Source organism: Leucoraja erinacea, unplaced genomic scaffold, assembly GCF_028641065.1.
Source record: "Leucoraja erinacea ecotype New England unplaced genomic scaffold, Leri_hhj_1 Leri_106S, whole genome shotgun sequence".
Taxonomy (NCBI): Eukaryota; Metazoa; Chordata; class Chondrichthyes; order Rajiformes; family Rajidae; genus Leucoraja; species Leucoraja erinaceus.
This window is the reverse complement of record NW_026575308.1, coordinates 236,911-258,978: the sequence shown is the minus strand read 5'-3', so window position 1 is coordinate 258,978 and position 22,068 is coordinate 236,911. Positions and strand designations below refer to the sequence as shown.

The window sequence follows — 22,068 nt, the reverse complement described above, 5'->3', positions numbered from 1 at the left end:
CCCCATGCATTGGGGATCTGCAGTTGGGACTGGAAACAGTGGGCTGTTCCGGACACTATTTAATGACCGGGATCGATTGTGCTTACGTTCGCGGATAGTCACTAACGATGTGCAAATAAATGTATTCATTCTAACGGCTACGAGTGGCAGTAAAGACACCACTAAACCATTGAACCATTGCCATCATTATAGTTTTTCGTGAACTGGATAGCACGCAACAACATACGTTTCACTGTTCATCGATACACTTGACAATAAACAACTAATCTAAAGTAGTGGTCTCAATATTGCGTTTCAAACTCCACGGTGACCTTTCACACAATACGGTATAATCACTCATCCTCCCGACTTCAAAATATTCGTAGACATTCAAATGTTAGTCATTCAATTATCCACTGCTCTTTTAGGAAGGGAATTCCAATATTCGCTTCCTCGTGGGCGTCGGTTTACATGAGGAACAATATACCTGTGACAGAGGTTCCAAGGATTCGGTCAGGAGTCAACAATGAAATTGTATGAAGTTAATTCGACCCAGTGTGCAGGTTGGAATCACAGGAGATAAATTAGGTGTTTACTCTGGGAGCAGACAACCAAAGGCCAATCAAAATTTACACATACACGCTGGTAATTTCGAGCGGATTTGCTGGTCACGTAGTCGGCAGGATTCGAACCTGCGCGGGGAAACCCCAATGGATTTCTAGTCCATCGCCTTAACCACTCGGCCACGACTACTGCGGTCTCAACAATTCGGCTCCAATAAGGAAATGTTTGACGACAATCGATTAGTGTATCTTGCAACGGACAGGGACGACACTGATCCCGGAATCAGAGAAACGAGACTTTTCCTGAATTATAGTTTGAAATGTCACAATGTCAGGCATGGTCGTGTCATGAGAGAGAAGCAGAGTTAAAGATGAGGTCGATGTGGTTTTACCCTGAATTCCGTGTGGGCAGTTGGAGGGGTGTACTCTTAATCATTGCGGGACGAGGTTTGTCTACCCCATCGCGCCAGCAGCACAGACAACGTGTTACTCTCAAGCACTGAATACGGGTATCACCATCAGAGGCAGCAGTATTTTTTATGGCGCCCAGCTGCCCAAGTCTCCAGGCTGTCGTATTCGGCCGCTACGCACGGTGTGGTACTCCTATTGTGCTGTCAATGAGGGTACCAGGGCGCTCACACTAAACCCCGGCAGCACTATTGTTGTACATTAACATAGAGGATGAACTATCCCCTATGATTGGGTTCTGTTGGACTGTAAGTCGATGATCCAGTTGGATAGGTGTGTGCTGACTACAAGTCCCGCGAGTTTCGTAATAAGCTTGGATTGTACAATGATACTAAAGACAGGGTTGCATTCTATGAATCGATGTCAGTCGTAGGTGTATATCTTATCTAGGTGTTCCAAAGGATGAGTTCGTCCGTGGATCTTTTATGGGGGTAGCCGAACTGCAGTGGGTCAATGCTGTTGGTGAGAACTCGTTCCATAACTAGCGGTCTGCGTAGCTCCTGCTGGCGCGGTTTCCGGAGCCTGGGTTCCCCCGTTCGGGACCCCGGCGGAGAAGAGCTCCGACCGACGGCCCGCGGCCTACTTCTACTGCGGGCGCGGCAGGAACTTAACCCCCGCAGTGGGATCCCTCACCGGGGATCGCTGGAGAAGATATTAGACCGCCGGCCCTTCGGTCTGCGGTGCTTCTGGCGGCGGCGCGTCGGGGACTTTAAATCTTCGGCCGTCGGCCAGCGGCCTACGCAATCTTGAAGCCGCGGTCTCCGGTGGAGAGGCATTGAATTAGGCCCTACCTGGACTTACCTTGTCTGCACATCTGGACGCTTGCAGCGGCGACTGCGGAGGGTTGTGCTCACGACCTCGTGGGGAAATGAAGGAGGACTGACAACACTTTGTGCCTTCCACCACTGTGATGAATGCTCTGGTGGGTGTTTGTGTTAAAATTTTATCGTGTATTGTGTGCTTTTTTTTATTGTACAGCTGCTGGCAAATTCATTTCACTGCACTTTATGTGCACATGACGTATACAATTGACTGACAGACTGACTGACACAATATTTCATTATGATGGATGTTAAGGCAGGAGAGATGTTTTTATTTGGCACTGGGATGATGATGGCCATCTTGAAACAGGTGGTACATTAGAACGGAGTAGGGAGGGATTAAAAATGTCCGCGAATATTCCCGCTAGTAGGTCTGCGCAACTAATACGGGCAAGACTAGGGACATCTTCTGGGCCTCTGTGTGTATGTTTGTTGTCTGTTTATATATATACTAGACTGAGTGGGACCCGTTAGGTCCCAGCATCACACATGAGGGCAGGACACCCAATGCAATATTTCACCTCTCCATCTATCCCAATATTGCTACTGGCCAGGGGAAGGGGGGGGGGACTTTCTGTTGTGCTAGTAAGAGAGTTGTGGGCCGAAGGTACTGGTTTACAGAGGGCTAGTATAGACTTTGAGGGCCGAATGGATTTTTGGGCTGGCAGCTCAGTCACTGAGGGCTGGCAGCTCAGTCACTGAGGCCTGGTAGGACACTCACTCGGACCTGGCAGGCAGGCTGGCGGCTCAGAAACTGCCTGAAATTCTGCCCTAAACAGGTGACAGACTAAGAGAGAAGGGGAAAGAGGTTGGACTGACTGGATTATTGGGCTGACTGTTCAGTCATTTACGGCTGGTGGGCTGGCAGTTCACTAACTCACGGCTCGTGGGCGGGCAGTGCAGTCACTCACGCCCGGTACGCTGGCCGTTCACTCAGTCACCACACCTACCTTCACCCCCACCCAACTGTGCTCCTTGTCATTCCTCTGCCACCCACACATTCAGTGCATCTCCCCACAACTTCCCCCATGCATTCTTAGTTGCTCTCCCACAGAGCAGCCATTCCTGCCTATTAGGTTCCTATTGTGACGAAGAACACAGAGGCATCAAAAGTGCAAAAATGATTTATTAACGTTTAAAATGTGAATGACTATTAAAATATAAGACCAATTTAAATGTTAAAGATGAGAATTATTAAATTAGTTCTTGTTGTGTCTCTTGTTGTGTTCTGCTGCTCACTGCCTCTTGATTTCCTGTTGATAAAAAAAGACAATTTTAATATAGAGATTGTCAGCGGTCAAATTGTACGAAAGAAAATCAGAGAATTTATCTCAGAAGTCATCATTCAAAAAAACACGCTGTTAATGCCAACCTTCTTGGTCGATGTTACCATCCTTCAGGAAACCTTTGACATTTCCCTTCATCTTTCAACCAAAAGGCTTAGTGTTGACATATTGAAGAGTTCTGTCCACCGCTTCAAAGCTTTTACTCCTAAGCATTGGACATTCATCCCAAACAATGATTCACTTGCCTCATGAAATGTGCCGTCTTGGAGTTCTTCTCGATGTTGCACAATGTATCCTCGGCCACTTGGATGGGTATCTTGAATCGAGAATGTGTAGTTCTTCCACCAGGCATTAAGGTAGCTGCTATCCCAGAGGATACTACAGCAATAGCCATATCGCCTTGACCTCTAAAGTTTCCTGACATGTTATTGAAAAAACAGCCTAAAGACAATTTCAGTTGTAATGAACACTGCAGATTTCGTGCAAAACATTTTTTCGAGGTGGGGGCTGTCAGGGTGGATTGGGGGGTGGCAAATGTCGTGCAGCCAAGGGAGGGGCGTAGCTTCAGGCGGAGGCTCTCGTGAGTTGATGAGAAGGGAGGGGGGGGGGTCTCCTCATGCAGGGGATGTGGGCGGCTTCAGTAGGGGGTGCATCCTATAGCCAGGCGGAGGGCAGCATCTTAAGGTGGGGAATGTCAGTGGAGGAGGGTGGGGGGAGTGAGCGATTTACTCATGACCTGTGGACTCACTCACTGCCTTGGGATTAACTCATGGCCTTTGGTCTGACTGACTGACTCTCGCGGCTTGTGGACTGACTGATGCCCGACTTCTGGAGTCACGTCCGACTATTGTAAATTGAAAACTGTAACATTTACATTGAGGAACAGCTTCTTCCTGACAGCCATCACGCTATAAAACATAACACATAAGCTCTGAACTACGAAAGACTATATTATTTGTACTATTTGTTGATCACACACACACTCCACCTCACAGACTCACACACACACACACGCACACACAGACTCATTCACACACACACACACACTCATTCAAACACGCACATTCACACACAGACTCATTCACACTAACACACAGACTCATTCACACAGACTCATTTGCACACACCCTCATTTACACACACACATACACATACTCATTCCCACACACATTCTCACACACACACACAGACTCATTCACAGACATTCTCACACACGCACACACACAGACTCATCCACACACACATTCTCACACACACATGGTCACACACACATTCTCGGTCCCTTTGAACACGGTCAGTTTTTCGGAGCCTCGCGCGATGTTTGGACCAGCTCCGCACGACTCAATAGGGCTCCGGCGATCGAAGTGGGACCGGCCCCGCGAGGCCGTACGGCTCAAGCGACCACGTTAGGTCGCGCTTGCCGCATGCAGTCGCATGCTCGTGGGACCGGTCCTTTAGTCACTGACGGAATATTGCGGACAAGAGGTGACACAAGTACCTGGGTCTTGGAATATTGCACGATCCGTGCTCACTTCTGTCCAATGAACTAGTTATTTAATTAACATGTTTCCGCCCTCATTTCATATGTGGATGCTCACCACGTCTCCTCTGTGTATCATCGCTCTGCTGTCACTATCCCTTCTTCCCACCAACCACAATGAAGCTTCACCTGGTCCTTACCTTTCACCCCACCAGCCAGGCATGCAACAGATAATGGTCTTTCAATTCCGGCATATCCACTTTGATCCTATTACCCGTCACAGCTTTCCATCTCCACCACTTTCCGCCTTCCGCAGAGACAGTTCCCTCCGCAACTCCCTGTTTCTCAAACTTCCCCACCCACACTGGAGAGACTCAACTTGTACTCGCTCGAATTTAGAAAATTGAGGGGGGATCTTATAGACTTACAAAATTCTTAAGAGGTTGGACAGGCTAAATGCAGGAAGATTGTTCCCGATGTTGGGGAAGACCAGAACAAGGGGTCACAGTTTAAGGATAAAGGGGGAAGTCTTTTAGGACTGAGATGAGAAAAACATTTTTCACGAGAGTGGTGAATCTCTGGAATTCTCTGCCACATAATGCAGTTGAGGCCAGTTAATTGGCTATATTTAAGAGGGAGTTAGACTTGGCCCTCTGAGAGGGATAGACAGAGTTGACGAGGATAAGCTTTTCCCACTGAGAGTAGGGAAGATTCAAACAAGGGGACATGACTGGAGAATTAAGGGACAGAAGTTTAGGGGTAACATGAGGGGGAACTTCAGGTAGGTAGGCCGCTGGTGGGGGGGGGGGGGGGGGGGGGGGGGGGGGGGGACGCGACTCGAATAGTCGCGTCCTCACCAGGAACGGGCTGAAGGACGGTATCCCCCGAACCGTGCCCTCTTCCCCCACATAAAGACATTAAAACAATCATAAAAAAACACACATCAACATAACTAAAAAAACAAAAAAACAAAAAGATACCCGGCTGAAGGTGGAGGCTGCTGGCACCAGCGCCACCGGAAGTACAATATGGACGGGAAAGGAATGGAGGGGTATGGTCTGAACGTAGGTATATGGGACTAGGGGAGAATATGTGTTCGGCACGGACTAGAAGGGTCGAGATGGCCTGTTTCCGTGCTATAATTTTTAGATGGTTATATGGTTACTCCAAGCTCATCATCGTACCTGATGTTCCTGATATTGCCTCCTGTATATTGGAAAGACCAAGCGCCCATTTCACCGCACATTTGTCCGCAGTCCACCAAGACTTGCAGAAAATCAAAGTCGTTAATAATTTTACCGACAACCCCCATCCCTTTCCTAAACTGACATTTATGTCCTGGGACTCCGCCGCTGCCGGAGTCGGGCCGCACGAAAAATGAGGACGACACTTCATATTCCGTCCGAGTAGCATATAACCCAACAGTAGGAACGCTGCATTCTCCAACTTTACAAACTTTGCATCCTCTACAAAACACCCCCCTAGCCAATCTCCCCGAAACACCTCTCCCCATTTATTCCATTCCTGTCACACTGAGCCTGACATGACATGTACTTAAATATCTCCCCTCACACCTCCCATCCCTGCATAGAGGGAGTACAGCGAAGGTTCACCAGACTGATTCCAGGGATGTCAGGACTTTCATATGAACAAAGACTGGATAGACCTGGCTTGAGAGAGAGAGAGAGAGAGAGAGAGAGAGACGAGAGAGAGAGAGAGAGAGAGAGAGAGAGAGAGAGAGAGAGAGAGAGAGAGAGAGAGAGAGAGAGAGAGAGAGGATGGGGAGAGAGAGAGAGAGAGAGGGGGAGATATAACAAAAGAGAGAGAGAGAGGGAGAGAGAGAGAGAGAGAGAGAGGAGAGAGAGAGAGAGAGAGAGAGAGAGAGAGAGAGAGAGAGAGAGAGAGAGAGAGAGAGAGAGAGAGAGAGAGAGAGAGAGAGAGAGAGAGAGAGAGAGAGAGAGAGAGAGAGAGAGAGAGGAGAGATGAGGGTGGAGATGAGAGAGAGAGAGAGAGAGAGAGAGATAGAGAGAGAGATAGAGATAGAGAGAGAGAGAGAGAGAGAGAGCGGATAAAGAGAGAGAGAGAGAGAGAGAGAGAGAGAGAGAGAGAGAGAGAGAGAGGAGAGAGAGAGAGAGAGAAGAGAGAGAGAGAAGAGAGAGGGAGAAGAGAATCAATTTCACACAATGCGAATATGTTCAGCCGGTGAACCCGGGTAATGTGGAACGTGCGGGGTTCCAGCGAGGAATCGACAATGCCCACGTTCGAGGAGCGATGTTGAAGAGGCTTGACTCCGATCTGACCGTGGATGCAGGGACCGACGTAATGCGTGAGCCAGAGTGGCGCAACTAACTTGGTCAACACGGGAGTGACATGGGCCATCACAGAGGGGAGGTGGGGATCTGGGTGCAGCTACGGATTTCCTAGATCATCTCAACGCTGCAAGCGCCCTGCAATTAAATTGAGGGGAGATTTCACCAACTTCTTTAGCTGTTTCCTGAAACTAGTCTGGGTCACGGCGTAAAGGGCAGTGTTTGTGCAACAGCTCAGGAGCTGCAGCATTGAGCCCAGTTCTCGTACAGAATCTGGTGGCCGCGGAATCGCAGCGAAGGAATTATACAGTCGCACCCAGATTGAATACACTGTAAACAGTACCCATAACAGGATGAAATTCCCCGAGACCACGAGCAGTAAAATTAGGGCTTTCCTGCGTTTCTCCATCTCCGGGTCTCTGGGACTCTCCCCACCGATGGGACCCCGAAGCCTCCCGCGGGCTCTGCTGGCGACGAATACATGTCTGATGGTTAAGACATTAAGCAGGAAAACCAGCAACAATGGGATCACAGGGGTCAGGATATAATGAAGGAGCTCGATTGACGCCCAGACCACTGACCCATAGACACCTGGTGCCCCCACACAAAAACCAAGGGGCATTAAAAGTATTATATTCCGTTGTGAGCATGAAATACCAAAATATGTTCTTTAAACAGCTCAGCACGACCACTGTCCCCATAGCCACGGCAGCTGTTCTCGCGGTACAGTATTTACTTTTCAGCTTCTGACAACAAATAGCGACAAACCGATCAAACGTGAACGTGACCGTGAACCAGACAGAACAGTCGGTGGTCGCATAAAGCAGGACAGCGTGGATATTACACACGGGAAGGTTCCCTAAGAACACAATATGATGAGGGAAAGTAATTGGTATATGCCTCAGTATCAGGTCAATGACAACGACCAGTAGATCCGCCGTCGCCATGGCGACCAGGTAGATAGTGACTCCTTTCGAGAGACCGCACTTTCCACGGGACAGGACCACGATTGTCACCACGTTCACTGCCAGGAATAGAATAAACAGGGATTTAAAATATAGAAACATAGATATATAGAAAATAGGTGCAGGAGTAGGCCATTCGGCCCTTCGAGCCTGCAACGCCATTCAATATGTTCACGGCTGATCAACCAACTCAGTATACTGTACCTGCGTTCTCTCCATACCCCCTGATACATTTAGCCACAAGGGCTACATCTAACTCCCTCGTAAATATAGCCAAGGAACTGGCCTCAACTACCTTCGGTGGCAGAGAATTCCAGAGATTCACCACTCTCTGTGTGAAAAATGTTTTTCTCATCTCGGGCCTAAACTGTGACCCCTTGTTCTGGACTTCCCAAACATCGGGAACAATCTTCCTGAATCTAGCCTGTCCAGCCCCTTAAGAATTTTTAAGCTTCTATAAGATCCCCCCTCAATCTTCTAAATTCTAGCGAGTACAAGCCGAGTCTATCCAGTCTTTCTTCATATGAAAGTCCCGACATCCCAGGAATCAGTCTGGTGAACCTTCTCTGCACTCCCTCTATGGCAATAATATAATATAGGGCAAGATTTAAATGGTGTTTCTGTATTGAACAATAAAGACATTATAATGTCCTGGAAATACGTTGTAGTGAATGGTTTTGTTGCAATTAATCGCAGAAGTAATCGTAAAGAAACGTAATATTTTCCACAAAGTAAAACAAGGGATGCAGCAAGCTAAATATTCCTGATGAATATACGTTTTGCAAGGTCAGAATTAAATGAGACCTGAGGGATGCCTCAAAGACACGTTGCATAAGCAAAGGTACAACATGTGTCACATATATTGATCCTGAAATTATGTTTAGATTCCTGCTGCTAATAATGTTTTACGCCGCTATATTTGTACGTGGGCCAGCAGCCAATTATCCTGGCAAGTAAACCGAATCCTCAGGAGTTGATTAGTTCACTGCCGGACATACATTTTACCATTTCGCCACTTACTTTCCTGTTTTCACATTCCTTCAAGTTGCAAAATGTCGCGCAGTCACCCATGAGAACTAAAACAAATACTTCACATTCATTCACAGAGTGTTTTGAAGGAAAGAGTTGAAAGCTTGGAAAAAGTGACAACTTGAACCGTACACTGGGAACATTGAGGTCGATGACCAAGTGCCGTGGCGCAGGCAGGTAAATAAACTGGCCATGTAAAACATGAGATAGGATTGTAAACGCGGCATATTTTACAGCATGAGAAATGGTGAGACTACGAATGATTATGCGGAATGTTTAAATCTGACAGGACATGGCTGCAGAATAACAGAATAATTCATGCGATCTCAAGGGTTAGAAATTGGAAAACATTGAGGAGATAGTAATGAACCTGCGATATAAAATTCGTCTGGGACCAAGTATTATTCTGTATACCGTGTGCTAAACAACACTGAGAAGAGAATGCCAGTGACGATTCTCTTGGATTTTTTGAGGAATTAAATATCAGGACAGACAAAGGAATATCAGTTTGATATTTACTTGGGTTTCAAAATACATTTGATAAGGTTCCACACGTGAGGCTGCTAAAGGAGGGGGATAATATTAGAGGGACTATGCCAGAATGGATAAAACGTTGGCTGATATGGTAGAAGGCAAATAATTGGAATAAAGGAAGTTTTATCTGGATCGCTGCCAGTGACCGGTGTTCCGCAGGCTGGTGATACTGCGGACGCTACTCTTCCATTGTTTCGTAATTACCATATTTTCTATGTTTCTATATTGGGGACGATCAGCAATGATCGCAATGATTGGCGGAGCTGGCTCGAATGGACGAATGGCCTCATCCTGCACCTGATTTCATTTTTTTATATGTTCCTATGATTTGCATAAGGGAACGGAAGGTTTCATGGCCACGTTTGCGTATAACGCAAAGCTAGGCGGGAGGGCCTGTATTGTAGGGAAAGCTGGAAGTCGTGGGCAGGGTTGGAGAGTGGACAAATAATTGGCAGATGGTATAAAGTGTACAAAGTGTGCAGTGATGAATTTTTGGTAGTAAGAATAAAGGCGTAAATTATTTTCGAAACGGGGATGATTCAGAAAACGGGGGGGGGGGGGGGGGGGGGGGGGGGGGGGGCATAGGGCTTCGGAGAGCTGGAGCAGGATTTCCAAATGGTTAATTTGCAAGTTGAATCGGTAGTAGGGAAGGCAAATGCAATATTTCGAGAAGGCTGGAGAAGAAAAAAAGTTGTAATCCTGAGGATCATAATGCCCTGCCATGACATCATGTGTAGTAATATTGGCAGTTCTGAGCCCCATGTCTGAAAGTGGATGAGCGAGCAGAGGAGGTTTACAAGAAAGATCCAGCGGTTGATTGGGGCCTATATTCGCTGAGGTTTAGAGGGGTGAAGGGGGCCTCAGTGAAGCTTGCAGAATAGTGAAATTCCTGGAATGGAGCGAATACGTGGAGTGTGTTTCAATTATTTGGAAAGTGTAGCACAAATGTAGATATAATAAAATAATGCACCTTTGGAAAGTAGATGAGGACAGACTTCTTTAGTCAGAGGTTAGTGAACCTGTTTAATTTATTGACACAGATGGCTGTGGAGTGGATCAGTGGATATTTTTAAGTGGAGATGGACAGATACATGAGCAGCACTGGTGTCAAGGGCTATAGAGAGATGTCAGGAACATGAGGTTAAGCGAAAAAGATAAATCTGAACACGACTGTACGATGGAGTAATCTCGATGGGCTGAATGGCCTAATTCTGCTGCTATGACCTATGAACGCGTTGAAGGAGGTTGAGAACGGTTCACTGCTGACGTGCAATCCATTAAATTGTAATGTTAAAAATATGAACTTTTGGTTGGAAGAAATGGACCAGCGACCAGACTGGTTAAAGATGGAAAAGGAAGACTGTTAACCCTTTGAAATTGGTTCGATTCTGTTTGCTCCCACAAAATTGAACAAAAAAAAACCTATAGTGAAACCCCTATAATATACAGTGGTATATGAACTTGGAAACAATTAAAAAGACTTTAAAATTGGATAAGTTATCACTCTTTCTTCCCATTGCAAATAACCGTTCATTTAAACCTTCAATGTTGGATCATTTCTCACAATGGAAAAATTATGGAATTGAACATCTCTTGAGGAAAGGCACCTTTCTCTCATATCAGGAGTTACAACAACTTCACGCAAATGACTTTTTCAGATACTTAGAACTTAGAGATTATGTTAAATCAAATACACAAGACTATAGAACAAGAAATCCAGATACTCTTGATGAATGTTTGAATAAACATCCTAATACAGATCAATTAAAATCTCATATTTATAATATCCTATTAGATAGTGAGGTATCACCGACGGCATTATATAGGCAAACATGGGAAAATTAACTAGGCCAACCAATAATTAAAGATATTTGGGAAGAAAGTTCATCACATATACATCAAGCATTCGTTAAATGTCAGACACTCTTTAATACAGTTTAAAGTATTGCATAGATTACGTTACTCTAAAACAAAATTAAATAGAATCTTCCCACATATCTCTCCAATTTGTGATACATGTCAGCATTTAGAGACTAATTTAGAGTCATACATTCGTAAACTGTATAAAAATTAAACATTTCTGGACGGATATTTTTAGAATAATTTCTGAAGTTGTCAACACCCAATTGGATCCCGACTCAAAACTAATAATACTAGGAATATCAGAACAAAGCCTAACACTTACAACACGCCAAAGACACTTTCTCGACTATAGTATATTAACTGGGAAAAAATATTATTAAAATGTTGGAAAGGTCCTATAACCCCCACAATTAAAATGTGGATTATGGAAATGTCGGAGAACTTACATTTGGAAATAGCTAGACTTGTCTTAACGGACAACAAGAACTTTCTGTCAGAATATAGTCTCCATTTATTGACTATTTGAAGGGTTAGATTGGTTCAGCACGGGAACCTGACTGAAGCTCGCTCAGGATTAGATGAATAGTTATACTTTATAATTTACGAACCTATCTCCAATGTTGTATTATTAATACATTATTCCATTCTCCTTTATCATGTTTTTTTTTTAATATTGTACAAACACGAGTTATTTTCAACGTAGCATGTGGAGCACAGCAGCAGCAGCGTGAGATTTGCGAAATAGCGGTGTGTCTGGCTCATTGCGACGCATGGCTGCCAATGGAAGGGGAAAATGGAAGGTAGAACGGCGTGTTGGCAATGGCCGTGTTGGAAACTGCTATGTGAGATGCAGGTTGATTTTCGAAGGCAATTGTAGTACTTTGGCTTGGAACATAGCACAGTTTAGTTTATGAAGAGTCCCTTCACCATACAATGCCTGTGCCAAACATGATGCGCGAATCAGCTTTTATCTGTCTGCACATAATCAATACCCCTCCATTCCCTGTTTATTCACCTGGCTATCCACTATGGTGAGTGTAGAAGTTGGGATCTCAGGTTAAAATTGTACAAGGCGTTGGTGAGGCCAATTCTGGAATCTGGTGTACAGTTCTGGTCGCCTAATTATAGGAAGGATGTCAACAAAATAGAGAGAGTGCAGAGGAGATTTACTAGAATGTTGCCTGGGTTTCAGCAACGAAGTTACAGAGAGAGATTGAAGAAGTTAGGTGTTTCTTCTTTGGAGGGCAGAAGGTTAAGGGGGACTTGATAGAGGTCTTTAAAATGATGAGAGGGATAGACAGAGTTGACGTGGATAAGCTTTTCCCACTGAGAGTAGGGAAGATTCAAACAAGGGGACATGCCTTGAGAATTAAGGGACATAAGTTTAGGGGTAACATGAGGGGGAACTTCTTTATTCAGAGAGTGGTGGCTGTGTGGAATGAGCTTCCAGTGAAAGTGGTGGAGGCAGGTTCGATTTTATCATTTAAAAATATATTGGATAGGGATATGGACGGGAAAGAAATGGAGGGTTATGGTCTGAGTGCAGGTAGATGTGACTAGGGGAAAATAAGTGTTGGGCACGGACGTGCGGGGCCGAGCGTGTTGTAATTGTTATATGGTTATATGGCTATCCAGGGAGCTATTAAATGCCACTGCCGTACTGAATCATCACTGCCGTTAAAGAGTTTATCCCGCATATTTCCATTGAACATTGCGCCACCCATATACAATCTATGCCCTCCACCGTTTACTATTTCCATCCTGGAAAAATGCTGTGGCAGTCTACCTTATCTTTGCTTCACATAGTTTTCTTATACATCTAGAAGTTCTCCCCGCAACATCAGGGCGCCCCAGAGAACACAACGTAAGTCTGTCCAATTCCATTAATTTCTATTTCTAACAAACTCCTTGTAATCCGGTTATCATTCTGGGAAACCGCATCTGCATCATTTCCAGAGCCCTCACATCCTTTCTGTAAAGGGGTGAAAAAAACGGTAAGCAATATTACAAATGGGGCCTATCGAAAAGCTTTTGTTTCTGATTCAACACTTCCACATGCTTACCCTCAGAACCTCAAGCAATGAGGTTTCAGAATTTTTGAAAATTATAAGGAATTTGAGTAGTTTGTAGTACGTTTAACACAAGGTTATAGGGTTATAGAAACTTACACAATTCTTAAGCGGTTGGACAGGCTAGATACAGGAATATTGTTCCCGATGTTGGGGAAGTCCAGCACAAGGTGTCACAGTTTAAGGATAAAGTGAAAATCTTTTAGGACTGAGATGAGAAAAACATTTTTTACACAGAGAGTGGTGAATCTGTGGAATTCTTTGCCACAGAATGTACTTGAGGCCAGTTCATTAGCTATATTTAAGAGGGAGTTAGATGTGGTCCATATGGAGAGAAAGCAGGTACAGGATACTGAGTTGGATGATCAGCATTGATCATATTGAATGGCGGTGCAGGCTCGAAGGGCAGAATGGCCGACTACTGCACCCATTTTCTATGTTTCTATGCTAAGGTCTTACATACAGGGGAGGCATGGTGGGGTCATGTCCAACTTTGGGTACTTAAGTATATCACTGAGGCGATAAGTAGATTGATCATGGCGCTTGGTTCCACAGCAGAATTCCTTTAGTTAAAATAAACATTGGAGGTTGTTAACTAGCACCGGTGTAATAAAACTGATCAGGATTACTGACATTTATGGCGCCAATTTGTATACAAATGGGAGAGGGTTTTTCTTTAAGTAACAGAGACCATAAGGTTAAAGATAATTCTGGGGCATAGGTGAAACTATACGGAGACGATGATCAAATTAATGATGACTCATTTAAAAATTGTAGAATCTACATGTAACCATGTTGTTGTGAGAATATAAAAATGCAATGGGTACTGTGAATGCGCTTGAGAGAGAAAGATAGATCAGCCACCATTGAATGACGGAGTCGGCTTGATGGCTGAAAGATCTACTTCTGTTGCTATGACGTATTAAAGGGTTAAAGGAGGTTGAGAACAATTCACTGCCCTGACCCTACTGACGTCGAGTCCATTGATGTTGTAGCTGAGGTAGTTCAGTTTAGTAACAACTGGAAAAGTTGTTATTGGAAATCAAATCTGAGGAAAGACATTCTTGCTATAGAGGGAGTACATTGACGTTCGCCTGATTGATTCCTGGGATGTCAGGACTTTCATGTGAAGAAAGACTGGATTGCCTCGGCTTGTACTCGCTTGAATTTTGAAGATTGAGGGTAGATCTTATAGAAACTTACAAAATTCAGTAAGGGGCTGGACATGCTAGATGCAGGAAGATTGTTCCAGGTGTTGGGGAAGTCCAGAACAAGGGGTCACAGATTAAGGATAAGGACCGAGATGAGGAAAACATTTTTCACACATAGAATGGCGAGTCTCTGGAAATTTCTGCGACAGAAGGTAGTTGAGGCCAGTTCATTGGCTATATTTAAGCTATAATAAGTTTGATTGAGCCATTGTGGCTCGGGGAATGAGGGGGTATGGAGAGAAGGCAGGTACAGGATACTGAGTTGGATGATCAAACATGATCATATTGGATGGCGTTGCCGGCTCGAAGGGCCGAATGGCCTTCTCATGCACCTATTTTCTATGTTTCTATGTTTCTAAAACCTTATTCGTCGAAGGGTGAAGCCTGAGATTTTCTTGTGCGGCCAGAGGTAAATAATTACTGGTAGAAGACTGGGTTCGGTGATGGGATCTTATCAATTTGCGCTGAGTGTTAAGTATTTTAATACGAACGCAAGTGAAAGGATCGCAAATCTGATGATTGCAAGAAAATCTGTGGCATCGGTGTTAAGTTAATCCTGTCGTTCAGACAATTTTCCGTTAACTTCCCAGCCATTGTTATTTTACTCAGTGGCTCAATACGCGCTTGCGTTAAGGCAACACATTTTCGACCTCTTGCCAAAGCTACAGATATGATACACAAATGCATGTCAACGAACAATACTAACAGCTTTCAGCTGCAGTTATCGCATGTCGTGGAGGAGTGAATTCTATGGAGACGAAAAACAGTTAGCAATTCAAGGCAACCAACTAACCTCCTAATTGGAAATTGGCGGCAGCAAGCAAACGCTAATAGCATACAGATGGCAGCTAGCGGTGGGCAAGTGAATTCAGCAACTGCATTGTAGTTGCCAAAGGTTTGCAGAACTAATAGCTGGAGAAAATGAACAAGCAATGTGGCATAGATAACAAGATAAATTGCAATCAGATGCTGTTTATATTATTAAACTGGAAATTAACAACTTACCAGGAACAGCAATAATGGCGAGGAGCGGATAATAAATCACTTGAATGGTAGCAAGTGCATGCGTAAGTCCGAAATCTACCGTCAACCAGTCATAATTTGCAAAAATATATTGGGCATACGGAAAAACATTTTTACCCGTTCCAGCAACCCGTTCCGCACTTTTCAGTTGGCGATCCATTACTGTCGCAGCATACTCTCCTGTTTCCAGAGATCGCTCCTTCCTCTCCCCGGTGTAGAGCAGGAGGTCTCAGACAGAACACTGCGGTATCCTTAGCTCTAACGCCGTTATACCTAATTAACAGCAACGTTTATTTATTGGAGGGAGATAACATGCGATGACACAATCAGTCCCGATGGAGATTTGCGGTAATGATATTCCACGACCAAGTTGCTATTGTTAACCATTTACGCATAGAAGGCTGGAGGATTCGACAGTGCTGATGTAACACAGATGTTGAAAATAAAATAATCTGTTCATCAGGTCCAACAGAAACGATTTTATTTCGAACAATATCGCACTTGCACAGGGAGAAGGAGAAACAAACTTTCTCCCATATGGTACAAACACGGGTTTACTTTCAACGTCGCATGTGGAGCACAACAGCGGCGAGAGAGATGCGAAATAGCGGTTTGTCTGGCTCATTGCGGCGCATGGCAGCCAAATAGGAATAGGGAAATGTAAGGTGGAGCGGCGTATTGTCCGTGTGGGAAACTGCTATGTGAGGTACAGCTTGATTTTCGAAGGCAGTTGTATTAGTTTGGCTTAGAACGTAGTTCAGTAGAGTTTATGAACAGTCCCCCCAGCTCACAATGCCTGTGCCACAAACCTGCTCTAATCCGCCCGTACATAATCAATATCCCTCCATTCCATGTTTATCCACGTGGCTAGCCAGAATGCTATTAAATGCCACTGGCGCACTGAATCATCAGTACCGTTAAAGAGTTTATCCCGCATATTTCCGAAGAACATTGCCCCACCCACATAAAATCTATGCCGTCCAGCGTTTATTATTTACATTCTGGAAAAGCGCTGTGACGGCCTACCTCATCCTTGTTCTCATAGTTTTTTATACATCTAGTAGTTCTCCCCTCAACCTCGGGCGGCCCAGGAAACACAACGTAAGTCTGTCCAATTCAATGCATTTCTATTTCTAGCACACAACCTGTAATCCAGTTATCATTCTGGGAAACCGCATGTGCATCCTTTCCAGAGCATTCACATCCTTCCTCTACTTGGGTGAATAGAACAGTAAGCAATATTACAAATGGGGCCTATCGAAAGGCTTTTGCTTCTGATTCAACACTTCCACATGCTTACCCCCAGAACCTCAAGCAATGAGGTGTCGGAATTTTTGAAAATTGTAAAGAAGAAGAGTTGTTTGTAGTACGTTTAACCCAAGATCTTACATACAGGGGAAGAATGGTATAAATGTCCATCATTGTGCAATTAGGGATATTGCTGAGGCAATAAATAGATTGATCATGTCGTATCGATTCCTCAGCACAGTTCCTTCAGTTAAAATAAACATTGGAGGTTGTAAACTAAGAGCAGTGTGATAAAACTAATCAGGATTACTGACATTTACGGCGACAAAGTGTATTCAAATGGGAGAGGGTTTTTCTTTAAATAACAGGGAGCATTAGGTTAAATATATTTCCGGGGAAAGGCATAGGTGAGGCTATACAGAGACGATGATCAACAATGACTCATTTCAAAATTGTAGAATCCACATGTAACCATGTTGTTGTGAGAATATAAACATGCAATAGGTACTGTGAATCTTTGATATACTTTGGTGTTCTCCGAGTATTAATGCTGCGAACTGGTAAGACATTCAATAAACCGATTTGTTCGAGAAACTGAAGACATATCTACGATATGTGTTATTTTGTGCATGTTTCTGGCTGTCATGGTACACCAGTCATTGAAGGTAGGCATGCAGGTGCAGCAGGCAGTAAAGAAAGCGAATGGTATGTTGGCTTTCATAGCAAAAGGATTTGAGTATAGGAGCAGGGAGGTTCTACTGCAGTTGTACATGGTCTTGGCGAGACCACACCTGGAGTATTGCGTACAGTTTTGGTCTCCAAATCTGAGGAAGGACATTAATGCCATAGAGGGAGTGCAGAGACGGTTCACCAGACTGATTCCTGGGATGTCAAGACTGTCTTATGAAGAAAGACTGGATAGACTTGGTTTATACTCTCTAGAATTTAGGAGATTGAGAGGGAATCTTATAGAAACTTACAACATTCTTAAGGGGTTGGACAGGCTAGATGCAGGAAGATTGTTCCCGATGCTGGGGAAGTCCAGGACAAGGGGTCACAGCTTAAGGATGAGGGGGGGAATCCTTTAAAACCGAGATGATAAGAACTTTTTTCACACAGAGAGTGGTGAATCTCTGGAACCCTCTGCCACAGAGGATAGTTGAGGCCAGTTCATTGGCTATATTTAAGATGGAGTTAGATGTGTCCCTTGTGGCTAAGGGGATCAGAGGGTATGGAGAGAAGGCAGGTACGGGATACTGAGTTGGATGATCAGCCATGATCATATTGAATGGCGGTGCAGGCTCGAAGGGCCGAATGGCCTACTCCTGCGCCTAATTTCTATGGTTCTTTGTTTCTATGTTTCTCACTGAGCTGGGCCCTACGCAAAACGAGATTCAGGGTAGACGTTTAACACAAAATTCCCTCTTACAGAAGGCAAGCATACCTTATGCTTTGTTAACATGTATTGGCACCTTAAGAGATTTGCACCTCAAGATCCCTCTGTAGGTTGTTCACGGTCTTGACACTCATTGCATATTTTCACCTTACGTTCAATCTCACAACGTGCAGCACGTCAGACTTTCTTGATTCACGCTCCATCTGCAATCGGCTTGAGAGTCTTCTGTGAGGACTTGAGAGTGATATAAAGTGATGTTAATCTTTTGAAATAAGGAACTGCAAATGATACTTTATGTAGGAAAGACTAAATGCTAGAGTAGCGCAGTAGGTCACGAAGTATCACTGGAAAACATGAATATGTGACGTTGCGGATCGGGTCCTGTTTCAGACCGCTTCTTTTATATTTAAATTTGCGCTAGTTGTGGTACATTGTAAATGTCAGTTAATACATAATTATACTTTTCTTGCAGGACGTGTGAGATCGGATTTCCCCGAGGACATGACCTGTAGGAAGTACGTCCTGCCGGAGCTCCTCATTGACGGCTGTGAACTGTAGATGCGGCTGGATGGCCGCAGAATTGTCTGCGAGCAAGATAACGGCATAGCTAGGAGTTACAGTGAGGTAGTCGTATCTCAGGTGCATGCAGGCAGTAGATGTCTACCAGGCATCGGTGTAGATGTGATGCAGAAATCCCATTTGACACCTACCCACTTCCCGGAGGGCACGTGTACCCTGTTGCGGGTGAAACGTGATGGGAGTACAGCAGCAGAAGCAGTCTGTTCTCGGGCACTAGACCTGGCTTGAATGCAGACCGGGAATGTGTAGGAGCAGACAGCGCGATTCAGATGGGGAACTCATTGCTTAGTGGAGCAGTCAGAATATTATGTGGCCGTAATCATACCTCTGGGATGAGGTGCTGCATCTCGGTACTCGCGGCCTGTTGATTCGGAGCTGCTAAAGAACATTCGCATTGCCGATAGGTACACAAAAATGCTGGAGAAACACAGCGGGTGCAGCAGCATCTATGGAGCGAAGGAAATAGGCAACGTTTCGGGCTGAAACCCTTCTTCAGACTGGTCCCATTGCGGATGTTGAACAACCGGATGTCATTATACTTGTTGCACACATACCATGTGTAGGCAACTGGATGATGTCCAGCAGACTGACTACATGGAACGAGGAGTTCAGTTGGACGTTGAATTTCAGGGTCACGAGGGCTATAATCCACGGAGTATGCCAGATCCGCTATTCAGATCTTTACCTCTGACAACTATTCTGGGGGCAGAATTCACCTTTACCAAATGATCTGGTTACATGTGAATTGGAGGATACAATGGACTTTGAGTGAGCTCGGTAGTGCTACGCGGGAGGGCTTCAATTAGTTGGAACGGGTGGTGGAAACCAGCGTAGAGGATGCGCAAATAGAAGAACTGTTGGGAAGTTAGAGGCTATTATCGGTAACGATAAACGGAAGGAAGGCAAGAGGATTTTTCAGGATGTGGTGAAACCGAATGGCTGATGCGTGTTTATTTCAGCGCAAGTTTTCGCGTGCATAGCAGAGCCTGCATCTTAAAGGATTTAGAGCCTCGAACTATGATGGTTGCCATTATAAATATTTGTTGGCGGGAGGGGCAGAAATAGCAGCTCAGCTTTTCAGGGTTTTGATGTTTCATACATGGTAGAGAAGGAACTAAAATAAGTGAACTAGTTGCCCTACTAATCAGACATAATGTTACGGTGGCACAGAGTTGTATTCGTCCACAAAGCTCAGAAATGCGAAAGGTGCAATCTAATGTAATTAAGCTGTAGACTTCCAAAAACATGGCAAATGATAGAGCAATATAATGTTACCAGTTATTAAAATACGCATAGTTGTCGTAGTGGGCGACATTAACTTCCACAACTGAGGCTTTCTCGATGCACAAGGCTTAGATGAGCATAATATCTCTCCAATGGCTTGTAGATTCAAGGGTTGGAGATACTTAAAAGTCATCCGAATTTCTACCTTTACCCCCCACACGTGATTGGATCCAGATTTCAGCGCGTCGTGGCGGAGGAATGCTCTACAATCCAAGCCCCCGATTTGTAGGTAAACCCCGATCAGGTTCGCTAGAACCTCCAATCCATGAGAATTAACATCGGTCTTTCATGTTTAAGAAGGAACTGCAGATACTGGAAAATCGAAGGTCGACACAAATGCTGGAGCAACTCAACGGGGAGGCAGTATCTGTGGAGCGGAGGGAATAGGCAACGTTTCGTGCCGAAACCCTTCTTGAGACTAATGTGAGGGTCGGGAGAAGAGGGGGGGGGGGGGGGAGAAGAAAGGAAGAGGAGGTGCTAGTTAACTGCGGGGAAACTGCGAAGGGGTGGAGAAAGTAAGGACTACCTGAAATTAGAGACGTCAATGTTAATACCGCTGGGGTGCAAACTGCCCAAGCGAAATATGAGGTGCTGCTCCTCCAATTTACGGTGGTCCTCACTCTGGCCATGGAGGAGGCCGAGGACAGGCATTTCGGATCCTGAATGGGAGGGGGAATTTGAAGTGCTGAGCCACCGGGAGATCAGCTTGGTTATTGCGAACAGAGCGGAGGTGTTCGGCGAAGCGATCGCCAAGCCTACGCTTGGTCTCACCGATGTAGAGCAGCTGACATCTAGAGAAGCGCATACCGTTGATGAGTTTGATGGCGGTGCAGGTGAACCTCTGCCGCACATGGAAAGATTGCTTGGGTCCTTGAAAGGAGTCAAGGGGGGGAGGTAAAGCGATAGTGTAGCATTTCTGTCCAGGTGACCTTTCTGTCCTGAGACTCCTCAACTATCAAAGTGAGATCACAAGCAAAACGACGGGACAGAATCCCATATTCAGAGTTGGTAGCTTACAAACCTAACGCCCTGAACAATTATTTTTTCCAATTTTAAGCACCCAACAGCCTTCCTGTTGTATCTTCCCAACAGGAACTACTCCCTCATTTTTCTCACCAAGAAGCCCAATTTCCTCCCCCCAACCCCCTGTCCTTCTCCCTACCCTAACACGTGGCTGACTTCGCACCGGCTCCTCTGCAACGTCTTCACCTCCACTTGGACAGTTTATAATATACGGTGTTCATCATTCGCAAATTATCAATCCCCATGCATTGGGGATCTGCAGTTGGGACTGGAAACAGTGGGTTGTTCCGTACACCGTTTAATGACCGGGATCGATTGTGCTTACGTTCGCGGATAGTCACTAAACTGTGTGCAAATAAATGTATTCATTCTAACTGCTACGTGTGGCAGTAAAGACACCACTAAACCATTGAACCATTGCCATCATTATAGTTTTTCGTGAACTGGATAGCACGCAACAACATACGTTTCACTGTTCATCGATACACTTGACTATAAACAACTAATCTAAAGTAGATGGTCTCAATATTGCATTCCAAACTCCACGGTGACCTTTCACACAATACGGTATAATCACTCATCCTCCCGACTTCAAAATATTCGTAGAAATTCAAATGTTAGTCATTCAATTATTCCCTTCCTCTTTTTGGAAGGGAATTCCAATATTCAATAGTCAATAGTCAATAGTCTATTTAATTGTCATTTGGACCCCTGGAGGTCCAAATGAAATGCCGTTTCTGCAGCCATACATTACACACAAATAGACCCCAGACACAACATAATTTACAATTTTACATAAACATCCATCACATAGCTGTGATGGAAGGCCAAAAAAAAAAACTTATCTCTCCACTGCACTCTCCCCCCCCCGATGTCAGAGTCAAAGTCAAAGCCCCCGGCTGGCGATGGCAATTGTCCCGCGGCCATTAAAGCCACGC

At 44.9% G+C, this 22,068-nt stretch overlaps 1 non-coding gene across 1 annotated transcript; it reads right to left on the bottom strand.

The window, feature by feature from the left end:
* Positions 1-650: 650 nt before the first annotated feature.
* On the bottom strand, positions 651-732 carry trnas-aga (transfer RNA serine (anticodon AGA)). Its single transcript has one exon. It is a non-coding gene; the product is annotated as a tRNA-Ser (tRNA).
* Between the last annotated feature and the right edge of the window lie 21,336 nt (positions 733-22,068).